The following is a 20,000-nucleotide window of genomic DNA, read 5'->3' on the forward strand; positions in this document are numbered from 1 at the left end:
AATTATCTGTCCTGGAACGTATTTCCAAGCAAAAATTAAATTATTCCACGGTAAAAAAAAAAAAAAAAAAAAAAAATAAATAAAATTACGCTTCTGATCAATATTTAATAAACATAAAAGCGAGGTGATAATTGCATTTTATTTTCAAAAGTGCGAACACAGCGCAATTAGCACAGCTCAAATATTTTCCTAAAACAGATATATCTATTAACCACGATAAAACCACGTATCGGCGCATCGCAACAAACCATAATCTTATTGCTGCTGCTGCTGCTGCTACTGCTACTGCTGCTGCTACTACTACTACTACTACTACTACTACTACTACTACTACTACTACTACTACTACTACGTTACTGCCATGGAACCAAGATGACAGTAACGATAGCAGCAGCGATGATAGTATGTGCAATAACTACGAGCTAATAGAGTGAAGAGCATAAAATGATCATCCTTTTTGTATTCTACTACAAGGCAGACATCTTTTGATTAGCATTAGTAGAGAATTCATTGAGTTGTGTGAGACTGGTTAACCAAATTGTAGTGAATATTTGCAATAATGTCCTCCTTTATTTGAGTCAACTAACACTTGTTTAAATAATTCAACAGCAAATCATTACCTGGGATATCCTAAAAAAGTGTTACGGAAATGTTCTTGCATAGCAAGTGACCTGATCTGAAATCGTGCGCTGAAACAAAAACAATTGCAGCGTGGAAGGTGTTTATAAGCCATTTAAAATTTAATTTGTCAAAATACTTTCGACCGCTTTGAGACTGCGACCTGTTCACTGACAAAATTTCGTACAGCACAGAATTTTGTCAGTGAACAGGTCGCGGTCTCAAAGCGACGAAAATATTTTGACAAATTAAATTTCAAATGTCGAAGTGAATCTAACGGTTTTTGTGTGTTTTTAAATGGTTTATAAACATCTTCCTAAAAAAGTAAGCGAATTAAAAAAAAACAACAAAATTGCCGTGGAATCGCATCAGTGACCAGGTCATAGTTGGTGCGACGAAAATTTGGATACCAAATAATATTTAAGGGAAGTTAAACGCTTTTGTGCGTTTTTGAATGGTTTAATATGTGTTTTGCACTTTGCAATCGTTTTAGTTTTAACATAAATTCTGGTATGAATTAACTTGTCTGATATGTACACCTCCGAATTAAAAAAAAAAATGTAAATAAGGATTTGGAAAAAGAACACAGAATTTTGTCAGTGATCAGGGCGCGGTCTCAAAGCGACGAAAATATATTGGTAAATGAAATCTAAATGTTGAAGTGAATCTTAAATGGCTTATAAACACCTTCCACGCTGCAATTGTTTTCGTTCTAGTACACGATCTCAGGTCAGGTCACTTGCTATGCAAGTACATCTTCGTAATATGATTATTGATGTATGGAAATCGATTAATTTTGTGACGATACTTATCGTATACAAATAAATAATTACACTCCTCATCAACAAAAAGTGAAAATATTAAAAATAAGTAATGTTAGGAAATGGTAAAAATGGAACATCGTGTATGCATTGAATCAAGAATTTAAGTCCTGTTTTTAATGTGTTTAAATGTTGTATCTTAGGAGGATTATTATGCAAACAGCTAACACACGCACTGGTTCTATTTCACTTCTTTTATTTTTTATATTTGTCAATTGATTAACTATTTAAACGATTAGATAATCAATTGCTGGATTAATCGTTCTGTTTGTTAAAGTCCTTTCGCTGCCATTCGTGACTTCATCGATGACACCCCCTCTCTATTCCATGTCTGTTTTATGTGCATATGATTCTTAGTCTATTGGTTCTAGAGTGGTCTGTCCAACCGGACGCGTGGCGTCACAGACCCCGGTAAGAATACAGCACCGGCTACCTTACTGTCTATGCCTCGCTAGGTATGGCGCTGCTAAAGACAACAGATTGGGACAGTACCCGTTAAGTACAGGCACGTGGCTATTGACGAGAACATTGTGAGACTACACACGTTAATTACAGGGAAAGGTACGGACTTGTATCAGGTATGTGACCAAATGCCTCATCATCTAATTCATATGAATTATTATTGCATTTAAGTCGGTTTACGGGAAACTCAGGTGCTAGAGAAAAGGAGTTGAAAAAATAATTCAGTCAAAATTAGTGGTTTATAAAGTTGTAAAGAGATAATAAAAAGAAGCTACTTGTCAGAAAATTATGGAGTCATTATAGGGGAAAATTAGGAGTGAGAAAAAGGAGTTTAAGCAAGATTCAGTGCGTTAGAAAGAAAAAAATCTTTTGTCCCTGCATTACAGCAATAGCATAGAGTATTCAATATGATATCCTTAAGATTGAGAGAGAAAAAATTAGAGTAGGAAGACTCCAAAGAAGGTCTAAATAGTGGAATACTGACGTTCAATCTAAGCTGTCTAATCGATCTTTATCAATAAGCCCTCGATGTTTGCTAGTTGAAGTTCACAAAATAAGACTACGAACTGGCAGAGTCTTTAGAATGACGTTGCAACATCATTATTTCTTCATGCTCTGTGCAAGTCCTGCTTAAAATTATTTGTGCCTTTCATCATTTCGTTGTTGATAAATAAATACTAGTCCAAAGTGGTGGACGAGATGTTTGTGGTATCTATTCCAATCGTGCGCGTTCTGGGTTAAAAAATCTCGCCTAGACCACTATTATAGAGAAGTAAATACTTCTGAGGGGACTCATAACCACCCAACCTCACTCCACTGAAAGTGCCACACTCAAAAGAGATTTTATTTTTATCGAGTAAGAGACATGGTAATGATACCGAGAGAGACGAAGAAAAAGAACGTGATGATGATGTTGATGATGATGATGATGATAATGATGATGATGACGAAGGTGATGATGATGAAGATGACGAAGACGACGACGACTGGAGAGTTGGTTGGCATTAGCAGAAAATCTAATAAAACCCAAGTAATTGGGAAGAAAGATGTTTGGAGATGTGCCGAACAACTAATTTGCAAAACTGAGACGTCAGAACTGTGAAAAGTTATGCAAATTTCTAATGTTCCAGGTACAATAAATAAGGTCATAGATAACCTGACAGTTCCATTTCGGGTCACCATCTTGAAGTGAGTCTCAAGAAGTATTGCGTTATCATCAACAGAATAATGTAACGCAGAGGGTCATTTAAAAAAGATTGCCTCTCTGTCTCTGGTGATGTTAGCACTTTCAATGCTACCTGTTGAAACCTGAACAATGGATAATTGGTGCTGAAGAGGGTAAAAAACACGAACACAACTTCATTGTGTGCAACCTGGAATTATATGCCAAGTCTATGAATGATAGGAAGAAGAACATCGGCCTACTTATGACATTCTCGAAGAAAATAAATCTTTACTTAAATATATTCAATGAGAATATCATATACTGAATTTACATTGAGTGCTCTATTGTATCAAAGTATCCATACTATTAAAGTATTTATGTATTTAATACGAGCGATTATATATGTTTTATATAATATATTATTATTAATATCAGGAAATCAATATTGGAAAATTCTTCAGAAAGATATATACGTGTGTAAAATAATTATTGTATTAAAAATAAAAAAATATATAAAAATATATGTAAATATGTATAAACATAAATATATATATATGACAGTTTAAAAGTCTTGAATTAAGTTTTAAGCTGTCATATACACTATATATTTATACTTATACATATTAACATATATTTTTATATATATTTATATTTTTAATACAATAATTATTTTACACACGTATATATCTTTCTGAAGAATTTTCTAATATTGATTTCCTGATATTAATAATAATATATTATAAAATATATATTCTCGAAGAATATATAAATGGAGTTTGGTCAGGATAAATGTCCAACTTAATTATAAAACGAGAGAAAACTACGAGAGATGTCCTAAAGTAATGCAAAAATGAGCATAACTTTCGCATTAACTGACACAAGTCGTTCCAACTGCTCATGTTAATAGAGTAACTTTTCTTCTTTACAAACTCTTTTTCATGTTCTTCATTGCAGGAAAATAATGGGTTTCAAGCAGAAGCAAGATTCCGTCACTGAGCTTCAGGTTATCCGACATTTATCGAAGGCTACAGGTTGTTCACGGAGATGACGTCATACTCAACATACCCTATTAGGATTCCTGGTAGGACATTGGCTCTCCATAGTTCTGTGTTGTACTTTTCTTTTCAGTTGGTTTTACGTTATCTTTTATGTAATCAGTTCCTCGTCCTTCAACATAGGCAAAAGAGGTCGTAGTTTTTAGATCTGTTATTAGTGTACAAAATGGTGGTCAGTTCAGAAAAGATCAAATCTTTTATTAACAGCCACGACCAGAATGCAGCAACCAGCATAGTGTTAAATAGACAAAAACTTGAAAAAAACGGATAGATTTTAACACCAGATCAAGTATGAGTAAGGGTAGCAGCACAGTAATAAAAGTAAGACTTGACCAAATCTCATCTGCCATGAATAGTTTGAAAGTACAGCTTTTGCATTCGGATGGGGACTACAAGTATCAAGTCAGTTATGAAGGTCCCATAAACAAGAGCGAGATGACTACCCGCAAAGAAATACATAAACTATGCTTATCAGAACTGTCAGCACCTTAAATCTGTATTAAAATCACATGAGATTTAGTACGTAGCACTGAAACAGTATCTCCGTTAGAGATAAAAATCTGTAACTACTTAGCTTACGTTCGCGAACTGGAAAATAAAAACATTATTGTGATAATTAATGAACTTGAAGACAAATATGAAATGAACATTGGCACTGGTCTGTCTCAAAGGAATTAGGAAATCCCATTTAACACAACAAAATCGAAAAATAGACCATATCAGAGAGAATGTTGAATATGTGTTCAAGAATTACCGAGAAAGAACTCTAGAAGGAACAAACCCCTTAAAAAAAACTTGACATGGAATACCGACAAATTTGCAACACCTCAAACTGAAGTTTTCTCCCCATGAAATCGAAGATAATGAAATCCCCAGCAAGTGCTTATACGCTAAAGAAGTCATCTGCTAGCAAGAAATGTAGACTCAGTCAAATCCAAATTGAAATCATTAGCCACGTCATTGCGAATCATCCGCGAGAGAATAGCATTAACGATATTACATTCCCATAAGACAGGATATGGTAGCCAGAGAAGCCTGGAATTAATTATGAAACCAAAATAAATGAATAAAATGAAATATAAATATGAATATAATGGGAGCGATGAATCGAAAGAATATTGGTGGAATCTAGAAGTAAAGATAGTAAACAAACGAAAATACAGACGACCAGATAATTTTTGTTTGGGACCACCAGACACGACTCTCACCGCAAAGAAAACATATTCTCTTGTGGTAGTTTGCGCTCTCGTGACGTCAGTACGGTAAAAGATATGAGAGGAAGAAAGCATCTATGGATGAAGAGCTTGTAAATCCAGCAGCTCTTGCTAAAATATTTGGGATAGGTTTTAGGTCTTTGCAGAAAGTACATAGTTTTTATAATTAAAACGATACAGAGATCAGATAAGCTGTAAGAATAAAAGTTTGCAAGAAAATAAAACTTAAATAGCCTTTTTGTTTTGGGCAAATGATGACCGCCTCCTATCCCTCATCCCCCAAAAAACAAAAACAACTGCCTCTACCGTTTACATTTTTCTTCAGAAAATTGCCATCGTGGAGAAAGTCGGTCAAAATTAGCTTTAAAAATCGGAAAAGAAAAATATAACACACACACACATTCACCTGTGCTTCCATATATCATACATTCTTTCATACATACACATGCACCAATAGCTATATTCAGACACATACACACATATATATGATATACATATACGTTTATTGATGCGTACGCATAATATACTCATCCTATCTTCACACTTTCATTTATTCATTCTTCCATCCACATATAAATATAAACACACACACACACACACACACACACACGCATACACACACACACACACACGCATACACACACATTCACACACATGCATACATGCATAGATACGTATAAATTCATACATTTGTATACATAAATCATGACGATATATACACATACAGATATACATACCGATATATATACACACACGTATGCGTATAACCATACATGCCTATATGTGCATACAATTACAATAAATAAATGAAAAATAAATGGTAAAACACGCTTCATAGCTGGCACTGTTTCAAAACACGGAGGCTCTGTTCCGCTGTTTCTCAACCGAGGTTTCTTGTAACCCGAGGGATCTGCGAGTGTTAGTTATGGGTTACGTAAGAAATAGCGAGAAATCGGTTAATTATTTTCAAATGAACTTTTGGATAATGTTTACGCTTATATCTGTGATATCATTATACACGCATGGTATATTCCATAAAGGAAACAAATCTTGGCATCTGTAGGTAGTAAAGAGACCCTACAGAACAAGAAACCCCTTAAAGAGGAATCGTAGGGGATTTTGGTCTTAAACAATGTTTTAATTAACCCTTTGCTTGTCTTGTGTATCATGTGGTTCGCAGGACATAGTTCCCTGGTGTTTGAAGGCGCGTGGCTTAATGGTTAGGGTATTCGGCTCACGATCGCAAGGTTGTGAGTTCAATTCCCGGCGACGTGTTGTGTTCTTGAGCAAAATACTTTATTTTCACATTGCTCCAGTCCACTCAGCTGGCAAAAATTAATAGTAGCTGTATTTCAAAGGGCCAGCTTTGTCACACTCTGTGTCATGCTGAATCTCCCCGAGAACTATGTTAAGGATACACGTGTCTGTAGAGTGCTCAGCGAGCTACATTTCACATTAATTTCACGAGCAGGCTTTTCCGTTGATCGGACCAACTGGAACCCTTGTCATTGTAACCGACGGAGTCCTAGTTATCCATGATACATGCAAGACACACATTCTCAATTTTCTTCAACTTGGGACTTATTAAAGGGAAATTTTATATTAATCAGAACGTATGAAACAAAGACTAACTAGAAGTCTTAGAACAAGTATGGACGTTTAGGAAAACTTAATGAAGATATTTTGCACAGGTAAATGCCTAAAAATGCAATTTCTTAAATCGGCTTTGCGGCTTGATGGATTGAACACTACTAATCCTTTCAAAGACAGTTTCATGATTTATTTAATCTCTTGAAGTATTTTAATCCTTTATCTTCAATATGGCTGCTAGATATTAGATGGGCACGCGAATGATTCTTTCCGAATTGAATTTTAAATATTATGTATAAAAAAGTTATTTATTACATATGGTATTTATATTAATAATTATCGCCAAGCTAACATGGCAGTCCAGAAAAATAGGAGGAATGCTGCCATTGATTAGCTCCAAGAGGCCATCGCCTCTAGCTAGCTATGTGACACACAAACCTGTATCCATTATAACCTTCGACAGGGGAGGTCAGCAGCTTCCCCTTGCTGGATTGGCTTCCACAGATTAGTTTCGAGGTAGTTGCCTCTTATCAATGTGGAGTAGCCGAACCCAGCAGGCGTCGCTTCTGACCGATTGATCGAATGATTGTTTACCTAAATTCAGTGGAATACATCCACCAGTTTTCAAAAAATAGAAATATCATTCTTTCTAATTCTCTATTTATATTGTACATTATGAAACTGCTAAAAAGTTTAATTCAAATTACAAATAAATAAATGAACATATAAACTTAAAAATTAAACAGGGGTGGCTGTGTGATAAGAAGCATGCATCCCCAAAAAATGGTTCCGGGTTCTGACCCACTGTGTGGCACCATGCGCAAGTGTCTTGGTAGACGGAAACTGAAAGAAGCTTGTCGTATACACATACACACACACGGATTTTTAAAATTCTTTTACTTGTTTCAGTCATTTGACTGCGGCCATGCTGGAGCACCGCCTTTAGTTCAACATATCGATCCCACAACTTATTCTTTGTAAGCCTAGTACTTATATTCTCTATATATTCTCTCTCTCTCTCTCTCTCTCTCTCTCTCTCTCTCTCTCTATATATATATATATATATATTATATATATTATATATATATATATATTATATATATATATATATATATATGTATGTATGTATATACTTCTAATATAGGATAGAATTTTCCAAAATTTCATCAAGTGGCCGGCATATTAAAATACCTTTAAAAGTGAAAATTATAAACAATTATATATATATATATATATATATATATATATATATGTGTGTGTGTGTGTGTATGTCTGTGTGTACGTCTGTGTTTTGTCCCACGACCGTCACTTGACAACCGATGCTGGGTGTTTATGTCCCCGTAACTTAGCGGTATATATATATATATATATATATATACCGCTAAGTTACGGGGACATAAACACACCACCATCGGTTGTCAAGTGACGGTCGTGGGACAAAACACAGACGTACACGCAGACATACACACACACACACACACACACCACACACACACACACACACAAACATATATGCATGCATTTGTTGTTCTTATTTGTCCCCACACCATCGTTTGACAGCCGATGCTGGTGTGTTTATGTCCCTGTCACTTAGCGGTTCGGCAATTGAGGCCGATAGAATAAGTACTAGGCTTACAAAGAATAAGTCCTGGGGTTGATTTGTTCGACTAAAGGTGGTGCTCCAGCGTGGCCGCAGTCAAATGACTGAATCAAATAAAAAAATGATGAAATTAGAGAAAGGTTGCCCATTTCTGAATATTTCTAGAAATTTACGCAATTCAATTAACTAATATATATGGAAAGGGAATAGTATCATGTCTGTTAACGATATGGATATCCAGTTTTCTATTGCTCTGGAGGACTAGAGGCAGCAGCTGAAATTCATTTATTTATATGTTTTATGGATACCTTAAACCTATTCAGTTAAGCTTTAAACACATCGTACAATTTTGAAAGTTTAATTGACTAATTAGACAGTTGTCATTCATAATTATTTATTAATTAGCGGGAGTGAGAATTTGAGAGAGTAGGTTATTGGGTACTTTACTTGATGCACCGGATTGCATCTTCTTTGTTTTAATTTATGCGCACAAATTTTTTGAAGAACTGCTGTGAGTGTGTGAATTTTAATTCATTTTCAAATAATAATGGGGCTGAAATTAAACTTACTGAAATTAAACTTACCCCGGGACTTATTCTTTGTAAATCCAGTACTTATTCTATCGGTCTCTTTTGCCGAACCGCTAAGTTACGGGGCCGTAAACACACCAGCATCGGTTGTCAAGCTATGTTGAGTGAGACAAACACAGACACACATACACATATATATAAATACATATATACGATGGGCTTCTTTCAGTTTCCGTCTACCAAATCCACTCACAAGGCTTTGGTCGGCCCGAGGCTACAGTAGAAGACACTTGCCCAAGGTGCCGCGCAGTGGGACTGAACTCGGAACCATGTGGTTCGTAAGCAAACTACTTACGACACAGTCACTGCTGGGCTTGCTTACCACACAGTCACAAAGTAAGGTTCTGGTGTCAGGTGATTGTTTGAACCCTTTGTGTATTGGAGTAAATATTATTTGTCAACATAACATGGCAGTCCTGGTTTAGAACGAATGTTGCTTTATTTTAGCCCCAAGAGACATCGTCTCCAGCTGGCTATATGACACGATCTGTGTCCTTATATTTTCGAATAATGGAATCTAGCACCCCCACTCAGCTGAAAACAATATCTGTGTATCGCGATTTCCGAGTGGGGGTGCTAGTTTCCCTTGTTCGAAAATATAAGGACACAGATCGTATCATGTAGCTAGCAGGAGACGATGTCTCATGGGGCTAAATTACAGCAACATTCGTCCTAAATCAGGACTATCATGTTATGTTGGCAAATAATATTTACTCCAAAGTACTGTTGCGAGTCGTGGACAATGTTGAAGGCAGATGAGAAAGGAGTGAGCGCTTTTGAAATGTGGTGTTACCGCAGAATCCTTAGAGTGTCGTGGACGGAGAGAAGGACGAACAACTGGGTACTAGAACAGCTCAGTTGCAAGATGACGCTTCGGCGAAATATCATGAAGCGGAAGCTATGGTTCTTTGGCCACGTCATGCGCCGGGATGAACTTGAGCGAACGATCATAACTGGCAAGGTGAACGGCAGACGTAAAAGAAGCAGACCACCGCTTCTTGGCTGAAAGACATCGCAGCCACAGGATTGTTTTTATTCTCAGCTGTCCATGGGGTAGAGGACGGGAGAAGGTGGCAAGACATCGCGATGACCACAGCATCGCATAGTGCGACACCTGACTAGGATGATGATGATGACTGTTGCTGAATATCTCTCGTTCTGAGATTTACAAATAGTAATTTCCTTTCTGTATTGTTTTCTCTTTTTATCGCCTTCTCTCTTATCCTCTTAACTCATACATTAATTCTGCTGTTTGTATTTGCACCAGTTTCATTGGTCTTATTGATATCTTAAAAAATTCTTTTTCTACTTCTTAGGAATTACCTGACCATTCTGATCATTCCTTATGGCGTTTTTTTTATGAGGACGCATCAAGAATATTCTGATAGGCATAGTGATGAAGAATAAATTTTCTGATAAACACCTTTACACCAATATAAAAATGAAGAGAACAATGGTGTTCGATTCCATTGTGCATTGTCTGTGACAGACAACTTTCAAATGCAACAATGGTTCCCGCAAAATTGGAAAGGTACCTCACAAAAATGTACAGTCACGTGAAAAATATAAAATGATTATATAAAAAGTCTAAAAGAAATTCAAAATAGGGTAAAGCTTTTGTAATTGAAATCGGTGTCAGTGAAAAAGCCCAACAAAAAAAGTCATTTGGTTGCAGAAATTATTACAGAGAAAAGCAACACAGTTGGAGTGAGCCTAATATTGCCTGGATATAAAATTATGGTGGGTGAAGTACTGAGACTTGATGAAGTAACAAGAAATTTAAAATGTTCCACTTTCAAGCAATACAATATGTTAACTAATGTTGACATATCACATAACGCTGAAGAAGTCTTGCGCGTGATAATCTGAAAAATAGAAAATTTTCAATCCACGTGTCAACTGATCTTACCAGTGAAATTTTGGTTGTAGCTTTCGTAAAATTTGTTAATGAGGGGAAATTCAAAACTGTTGTAAAAAAAAATTGTACGAGATAAACAAAATAGATATATTTTGTATTAGGTTGATATATATAGAAACAAGAGGTTTCCTCTGGAAGAATTGGCTCCTACGATTGCATGTTTCTCTTGCAAAACAAGGGCAAAAATGTTATCTTAATATACTCTGATAAGCCTGATGATGAAGAATCAATTTTCTGATAAACGTCTCAGAGAGGTGTTGATTTAGAACCTCTTGGGGATTTAATTCGTAAACGATTTTGATGTAACTATAAGATGGTCAATTTTTTGTAACGAAGCACAGTTCACTCCAGATTATATATTAAAAAAATCTGAGCTTAAACCTGAACAAAGAATATAAATATCTTTCGATAAAGAGAAATATGATTGATGATTAGAATTTTTCAATATTCCTGGATATTTGAGCTGAAAAGTGAATTACAAGAATACTTTTCAGAAAATAATAAACCAAAGTTTGTCAAATTCTTTGAAAATGAAAAATAATATCCAGAGGCGAGCCTTCTTCACAAACATTTTTTTATCATATGAATCAGTTGAAGAAGTCTTTCATGGCCCCGGAGAAAATGTACGGGCTTCAAGTAATAAGATTTAAAGAGAAAACAGAAACTATAGAAAAATTATGATACAGAAGGAAATCTTGGAATGCTTCAGATACCGTTGGGGATTATAAGTGATGAAATGTATCGACTTCAAGCCTTTCTAGATGGATTTTTTATTGAAATCCATTCGAAAAGACTGTTGAATAATCGAACATTATTTCCTTTCCTCTACAATTGAAAAAAACTATATTCTGCATTCTACTCATTCCAAGAATTCGACTTTAAGAGAACAGAAAGAATTTTGCAAGTTGCAGTCTGATGAACAACTGAAGATGAACTATATTGACCTATTCTAGGGCAAATTTTGAATATTTGTGAATGAACAGTATTCTGCCAATCACAAGAATAGCAAAACACTTTTCTTTCATTATTACATGTATCTACCGCCGAGGTCAACTTCGCTTTTCATCTTTTGAGGTTGATAAAATAAGTACCAGTTCAATTAGTATTTCCTCAGTTAACTTATTAATTACATAGTAAATCACTCTAATTAACATACCAATGACAAATTCTTAATTAATCATATTATTAAAAATGATTTGTTTTGAATATCGAACATTAAGTTAACAAATTGTAAATATAAATAATTGTGATTATAGAAACCAAGCGCAAACTATTACCGTATTTAATGGCCTATTAGACGCAGTTTTTTTAACACCAAAATGGCTTTAAAAATCCTCCAGCGTCCAGTGCAATCAATGTTGGCCCAAAGCTCGCTCAAAACGGTATGTATATTTACAAAATGTGTGTTGCCATCTATTGGTGAACAATCGCCTACGGTATGTTTATATCGAATGTGGATGAAATAAATTGCTTATAATTACTGGTAGTAGCATAAAGTTATAGAGGTAAGTAGGAGGAATTAAAACATTATTTTAGTGATAATTTATTTTACAAAAGCACAGCCTAGGCTTGGGTGCATCTTATAGGCCATCAAATACGGTATATACTAAAAAATCAGATTATCATAAGTAAGTTTATATTAACAAACTGGAGTCGATGTAATCGTTTTGCCCATTCTTCCAAAATTTCAGCCCTTGGGCCTGCAGAGAATTATATATTGCTACGAATCTCCTTTATACATGTGTGAGTAAGATTTTCTTTATTAAACACTAGCTTAAAAGCCGCACTTCGCTCAGACTTTGAAGCTAGCTCCTGCAGAGGGCTAATTGGGTATGTGGCCCCAGATTTTAGGGAGCGATAATAATAAAGCATTTATTGGTGCCCTACCAATATGGTATTACTTTAAATTCAGTTTAAATGAAAAATTTGTAACTTCAGAAATTTTTGGAGTTCTTTTAAAATTTGAATAGATATATATATATATACTAGTGGCTGTGTGGTAAGTAGCTTGCTTACGAACCACATGGTTCTGGGTTCAGTCCCACTGCGTGGCACCTTGGGCAAGTGTCTTCTACTATAGCCTCGGGCTGACCAAAGCCTTGTGAGTGGATTTGGTAGACGGAAATTGAAAGAAGCCCGTCGTATATATGTATATATATGTATGTGTGTGTATATGTTCATGTGTCTGCGTTTGTCCCCCAAGCATCGCTTGACAACCGATGCTGGTGCGTTTATGTCCCCGTAACTTAGCAGTTCGGTAAAAGAGAACGATAGAATAAGTACTAGGTTTACAAAGAATAAGTCCTGGGGTCAATTTGCTCGACTAAAGGCGGTGCTCCAGCATGGCCACAGTCACATGACTGAAACAAGTAAAATAATAAAGAGTAAAGGATGTATATATATATATCCTTTTCTATTCATTTATATATATATATTCACACACACACATACATACATACATATATATATATATATATTATGTCATACATGCACACACACATATATATATAACAATTGCTAATTCAAAAATTGAAATTTAAAATTTATTAGCATAATATTACATTATATTATTTGCTTATATTGGGTTGGTGCATAATTATTGCGGTTTTTTTTCAACAAATTTTATTCAACAAAGACAATAACATGTAACAAAAACATCTTTAAATGATTGTTCCGGAGCATATTCACCATATACTTCAATTACTGCTTCCCATTTGCATGGAAGACGGTCAGACCGTCATTTAAAGATGTTTTTGTTAAATGTTGCTATTGTTATTCTTGAATAAAGTTTATTGAAAAAAAAAAAAAGGCCGCAATAATTATGCACCAACCCAATAATATTATAACATAATATGATGAATAATAAATATAAAATATAAATTACATAGAAATGTTTCGATTCTCGCCCTTAATAAAATTATTGTTTGTGGGCAAGAATCTCCTCAGTGTAATTTTTTATATATGCGGATTCACAGATCAAAGAAAAGACTGTAAATATACACGAAAGTTTATAGGTTGTAAAACTTAACATCGATAGAGCTTCTTTTTATGCAAGTGTCCATACTCTCTGCACAAGCGTACTTTAGATCCCGCAAATCTGTTTTTCGAAAGATTTGAACTGATCGAATCTATCTTGATTAGAACCATGTCTTAATGTAGGGCTGTCTTGCTTCGTGCTGATTATTGCGTAGATAGGTGTATCATGATTGAAGACATGTCATAGTCTGGGTATGAACTACTTAGAAGCGTGTGTTTGGCAAGTTGTGTCCTGGTTAGAGGTGTGTCTATGTGTGAAGTTCTCTTGATTGAAGCAGGTCTTCTTGTATATCTGCTTTGACTGAGGCGTGTCTTTGCGTAGAACTGGCTTGATTAAATTCATGTCTGAATAAAACTGCTTATATTAGAGGCGTGTCTTTATCTTGGTCTGCCTTGCTTGAAAGTTGTTCTTGTGCGGAGCTTTAGTGAATTGAGGTGTGTTTTCATGTTGAACAACATCGAGGCGTGTCTTCGTGAGGAAATGTTTTGATGAAAGACTTGACCATCCCGGTGCGGAAACTCTCTTCTTTGGAGGAGTATCTCTTGATTGGAGATTTGTTTGATTTAATGTAAAAACTCTTCTGATCGGATGTATGTCTTAGACAGAAATTTTCTTCAGTGATGGCATACGTTAGGGGTAGAAGTATCTTGACTAAAGTCGTATCTAAGCAAAATCGCTTTACATTGAAGTTAAGGATGACATCCTTGACAAAAATGTTTCCTCTGTGATCTTAGAATCATTGTCCTCATTCAAGGATTATTACTATAGAATGTGTGTTTTTGAGTTCATTTTTCACTGAAACCATTCAATCTTACGGATATAATACAGCACATAGGATAAAATTACAAGTCTAACAAATCATTTTCCTAATACTCATAAAGTACTGCCGAATGTTTATCAGATATGAATTTATTTATTTTGCATTGTATATATTATTGCGACTGATATGCATCCTATTCCACAAATGTAACAGGTTGTTTAACATGTACAAACGATTCATTACTGACGTAATTATGTAATATATATCTGTCTTCTACAGCAGTCTGGTGTTCTCTTTAAAAATGGTTCTTGTGCAGGTCATAAAATGTAAACATGTTTATATTTACGCATGTGTCTATGTACATATATGTATGTAAGCATGCAAGTATACATGTACGTATGCATATATCCATAGACCATGCAAGCATAAATGAACGAATATATATATATATATATGCATGTATGTATATATGTATATATATATATTTGCATATTCACACACATACATATTTACATATGTATGTATGTATATATATATATATATATATATATATATATATATATATATATACACACATATATATATGTACATACACATACACACGAAGAAACTCAAACTCACACATGCATGTATATATATGTGTGTGTATGTACATATATATATATATATATATATATATATATATATATGTGTGTGTATATATATATATGTATATATATACACATACATACATACAAACATACATATATATGTATACACACACGCATAGTTGTATGTGTTTATGCGTGTGAATGTGTGAGTACATGTGTGTTAGTGAGTCTGTACGTCAGAAACTGACATAGTTTTTTTTTTACTGAAGAATAATGTTTTCATTTCGACAAGAGTTAATATTAATTTACATCAACAGCTATAACTGTTGAGAACCAAAGAAGCGTAAGAGTATAGTAGAAACACGCTGAGCTGTCTGCATGTAGCATGTATCTACCAAAACATGAACTTAACCATGTGTGTCCTATATGTGAAGGTTTTGTTTTGCTTGTTTTGACGTAAGCAGTATCATTATAACAATTATCAAGATCGTGGTCGGCCATTTTCTCAGACAAGAGAAAACGTAATAGTTTCAAATTTTGACCCAAGGCTTGTAATTTTAAGGTGGTAGTGAGGGGTGAGTCGATTACATCGATATTCAGTGTTCAACTGGTGCTTATTTTATCGATGTAGAAAGATTTAAAGATAATGTCAACCACAAGAGAATTCGAAACCAGAAGGCAAAGAGTCAGAATTCTACCGGGCTCGTCACCTTACACGAGGTAAAAACGATAACACGAAGAATAACAAACACATTCGAGCTCTCACACACACACTCGCGCTCACACACGTGCACGCACACACGCATACAAACACACACGCACGCACGCACGCACGCACGCACGCACGCACGCACGCACGCACGCACGCACGCACGCACGCAGATTCACATACACGCACACAGATTAACGTACAGATACATGCAAATGTTCAAATCTAAGGTATAATTACTCAAAATCGCACGTTGCTGATATCCTTCATTCGCGAAAAAGATTCAAAGTTTTGCTTCTAGAAGGATCGCACATAGTGAGAATACTTTGAGTAGTAGCAGAGTGAAGCGAATCATCTCTACAACATTATTTGAAAATATATTTTCCCATTTTTTAAATAAATATTGTATAAATACGTGTAAGACCTGGCTGTGTAGTTAAAAAGCTTGCTTGCAGCCGCATGGTTTTGCGTTCAGTCCCACTGTGTGACACCTTTGGGAATATCTTCTACTATATACCTGGCAAGTACAGTTGGTTGACGGAAACTGTGAAAACCCGTCGTGTACATACAGGGCCTGTATGTACTACACAACTTTAAAATGTCCTTCCAGGTGACTGGAGTGGTCTTCATCGAGGTAATGGACATTTCTCCTCAAATATCTGCAACTTCCAAACTGCAGACCATTTCAAGAAAAATTAAAATCTGAGGATTATTTTTTACACCGTCGAAAATTCTGCTAATGTAAAATCATCAGAAATTCTTTTCGATTTTATATAAATGCCATGTCCAAAAGTTGTTTAAAATTGTACATAAAAAAGTCATTAAATATCTTCATAAAATTTTTACATTTAAATTTGAAGAAACAGTGCCAGTTGGTTTAATCCGTTTTTCAATACATAGCTAGACAAAGTCGCATAACAATTAAGAAATACCCAAGAAACATTTTCTCATCAAACAGCATATTACCAAATTTTTAATAGAAATACTATTAAAATCATATATTCTGCTACCCCTAATTTTGATTAAAATATTGCTACCTCAAAACTTTCAAGACTGTGTAAATACAATATTATTTCATTCACAAACTAATGCAACTTTTCTACTGAGTCAATGATACCTCAAATTTGAATTACCAAGCTAAGGACGAAATTAATTCGCTGTTCACTTCAGAAAAACTTCAGATCCTTTCAAATTTAAGAACCACTCATCTATCTACTCTTTCAGTAATTCTAAAGAGACAAATTTATTATCTAGCGACATCAGGGATTTGAAAGCTAAATCTACCACTTATAATAGAAACTGGAATATCTTGTTGAAAACCAGACCAGAAACCAGAATTGAGAATTCTTGTAGTTATATATTAAAGGGAACTTGGAAATAATTTTCACTGATGTGCAAACGTGAATCACCATTAGGAAAGTGCCTCACTCTGTATTCATTGAAATTTTAAAACCACTAAACGTTTCCAAATATTTTATCTTCTTAATCTTCATTACTTTTATCATTATTTCTATCGTATTTTCAATATTATTTTCATTAATACGATCTATATAACTTACCTGTAACACATTTCTTGTTATTACTTATCCAAAGACTTCTACTATGTTATCTTATTCAGATATGTAGGCACAGGAGTGGCTGTGTGGTAAGTAGCTTGCTTATCAACCACATGGTTCCGGGTTCAGTCCCACTGCCTGGCACCTTGGGTAAGTGTCTTCTACTATAGCCTCGGGCCAACCAAAGCCTTGTGAGTGGATTTGGTAGACGGAAACTCAAAGAAGCCCATCGTATATATGTATATATGTGTATGTGTGTGTGTATGTTTGTGTGTCTGTGTTTGTCCCCCTAGCATTGCTTGACAACCGATACTGGTGTGTTTATATCCCCGTAACTTAGCGGTTCGACAAAAGACCGATGGAATAAGTACTGGGCTTACAAAGAATAAGTCTTGTGGTCGATTTGTTCGACTAAAGGCGGTGCTCCAGCATGGCCGCAGTCAAATGACTGAGACAAGTAAGAGAATAAAGGAATAAAAGTTTGTTATTTTCAGAAATTGTTGACTGAAACAAGTAAAAGAGTAAAGAGTAAAAAGAGAGTATATTATTTTACTAAACCTTCTACGTTTTACTTATTTTTCACAACTTAGTTATTTGTACTTTAGAATTTCTTTCGCATATAAAATTAGATACTCACTGTGCCCCATCGCCTACCCGAATCTAATCGAACCATTTATATGTAAACTTATAGGGTGGGCATTTAGATATATGGAATTTATTCATTTCTCCAATATCGAAAAATGACAGAAACCCTTAATCGATTTTCGACTCTTACTGGTTTATCATCAGAGGGGTCTACATTATTCGACTACTCCCAGAGAAACAAGTTGTCAATCGAACATAAGTTCTTTAACATAAAATTCTCATTGTCACTTTATTATCTTAACGCTGTACCTATTGATAAATTTATTTACGTATTTTTCATCAATATTGAACTACCGTATTTATCCTACACTATCCATACCAATTCTTGGTATTGTTGTCCACTTTAAAAATTAAGCTCATTCTCCAAGGCTTTAATAATAACATCATAGTTTATCCTGTCTTTTCAATTACACCTTTGCACCTTAATAAATAAATGTTCCTTCTCGAGCCATGCCAGGCCCTAAGGGCCGGTTTCCCGGTTTCAGTGGCGTAGAAATTCCCCACCTGGATGGGACGTCGCAGGATTACTAATTTTTGCCAGCTGAGTGGACTGGAGCAACGTGAAATGAAGTGTTTTGCTCAAGAACACAACGCATTGTCCGGTCCAGCAATCGAAACCACAACTTTACGATCATGAGTTCAACACCCTAACCACTAAGCCATGCGCCTCCACCCTTTGCACTTTACAAATTGTATTTTAGTTTTAATTCATAATCCTCCTTTCCTTTAATCATTTAGTAATTCAATAACATCTTTATCTTTCTTACATTTTTTGCACCATTCTGAATGCAAATGACTTAGCATTCTTTATTAATTTCCCTTTCTGTCTAATAACATATTTCTTCAAACTATCTATCGACGATCCATTATATTCATTTAGGGTACTAATTTCCTTTTTTATTAATCTCTGTCTGTCTGGTTCTCTTCTCCAATTTATTCTATATACGGAAAAAAGTATGCTCCCCGCGATGAAGGAGATTTAAATTAATCGAAAATTCTTGAGCACGTCCCTCAGTTTTTAACCCGTTTATTTATGTTTTATAATTTGCAATATTGTCGAACTAGATTGACGTACACCTTCTGCGAAGCAAACCTAATTCTTTGAGGATATATATGTTGAATGATGCTTCAACATTTGTAGATTTTAGTCTGGAGAGCTACTTAATCTACCAGAATATGCAGTATAGGGAGAGATCATTGATGATACTGCAAATTACAATAGGAAAATCATGTCTTTGTTTTTTAAGCTTCTACATGAAACAGAGTAGGGAAATAGATTTTACTGTGCTTCGTGAACTCGAAGGAGTGCGGGTGTTGATTGTAGCGTCCTTTAAATTCACTTGTGGATAATCTTGCATATTTTCTATGGAAATGGTCAGTTCTTGCAAAGAATAACAAATATAAACATAATATCATGAAAACCTTTCTGGTATTTATATAGGGTTGGAGATTTGTGGCTTACGAGAGACAGAAAAATTTGTTTTACATATGCTTGTATGTACGTCTGTCGTCTGTCTGTATATATGTAGGTGTGTGTGTGTATGGATTTATATATATATATATATATATATATATATATATATATATATATATAATATATATATATATATAGGTATAGGGATAAGATGGATAATTTGTTGTAAGGCATCAGGTAATTTATAGCCTACTCA

At 34.9% G+C, this 20,000-nt stretch overlaps 1 protein-coding gene and 1 long non-coding RNA gene across 2 annotated transcripts in view; both read right to left on the bottom strand.

Annotated features, from left to right (window-relative positions):
• LOC118765107 overlaps positions 1-15,601 on the bottom strand; it is a 17,654-nt gene extending 2,053 nt beyond the window's left edge. The window contains exon 1 of the long non-coding RNA XR_005000956.1: positions 15,590-15,601. This is a non-coding gene — a long non-coding RNA (uncharacterized LOC118765107). The remainder of the gene's footprint in view (positions 1-15,589) is intronic.
• Positions 1-20,000, bottom strand: part of LOC115216191 — a 48,792-nt gene that overhangs the window by 13,389 nt on the left and 15,403 nt on the right. The gene's annotated exons all lie outside the window — the stretch shown is intronic.

Source organism: Octopus sinensis, linkage group LG10 (assembly GCF_006345805.1).
Source record: "Octopus sinensis linkage group LG10, ASM634580v1, whole genome shotgun sequence".
Lineage (NCBI taxonomy): Eukaryota > Metazoa > Mollusca > Cephalopoda > Octopoda > Octopodidae > Octopus > Octopus sinensis.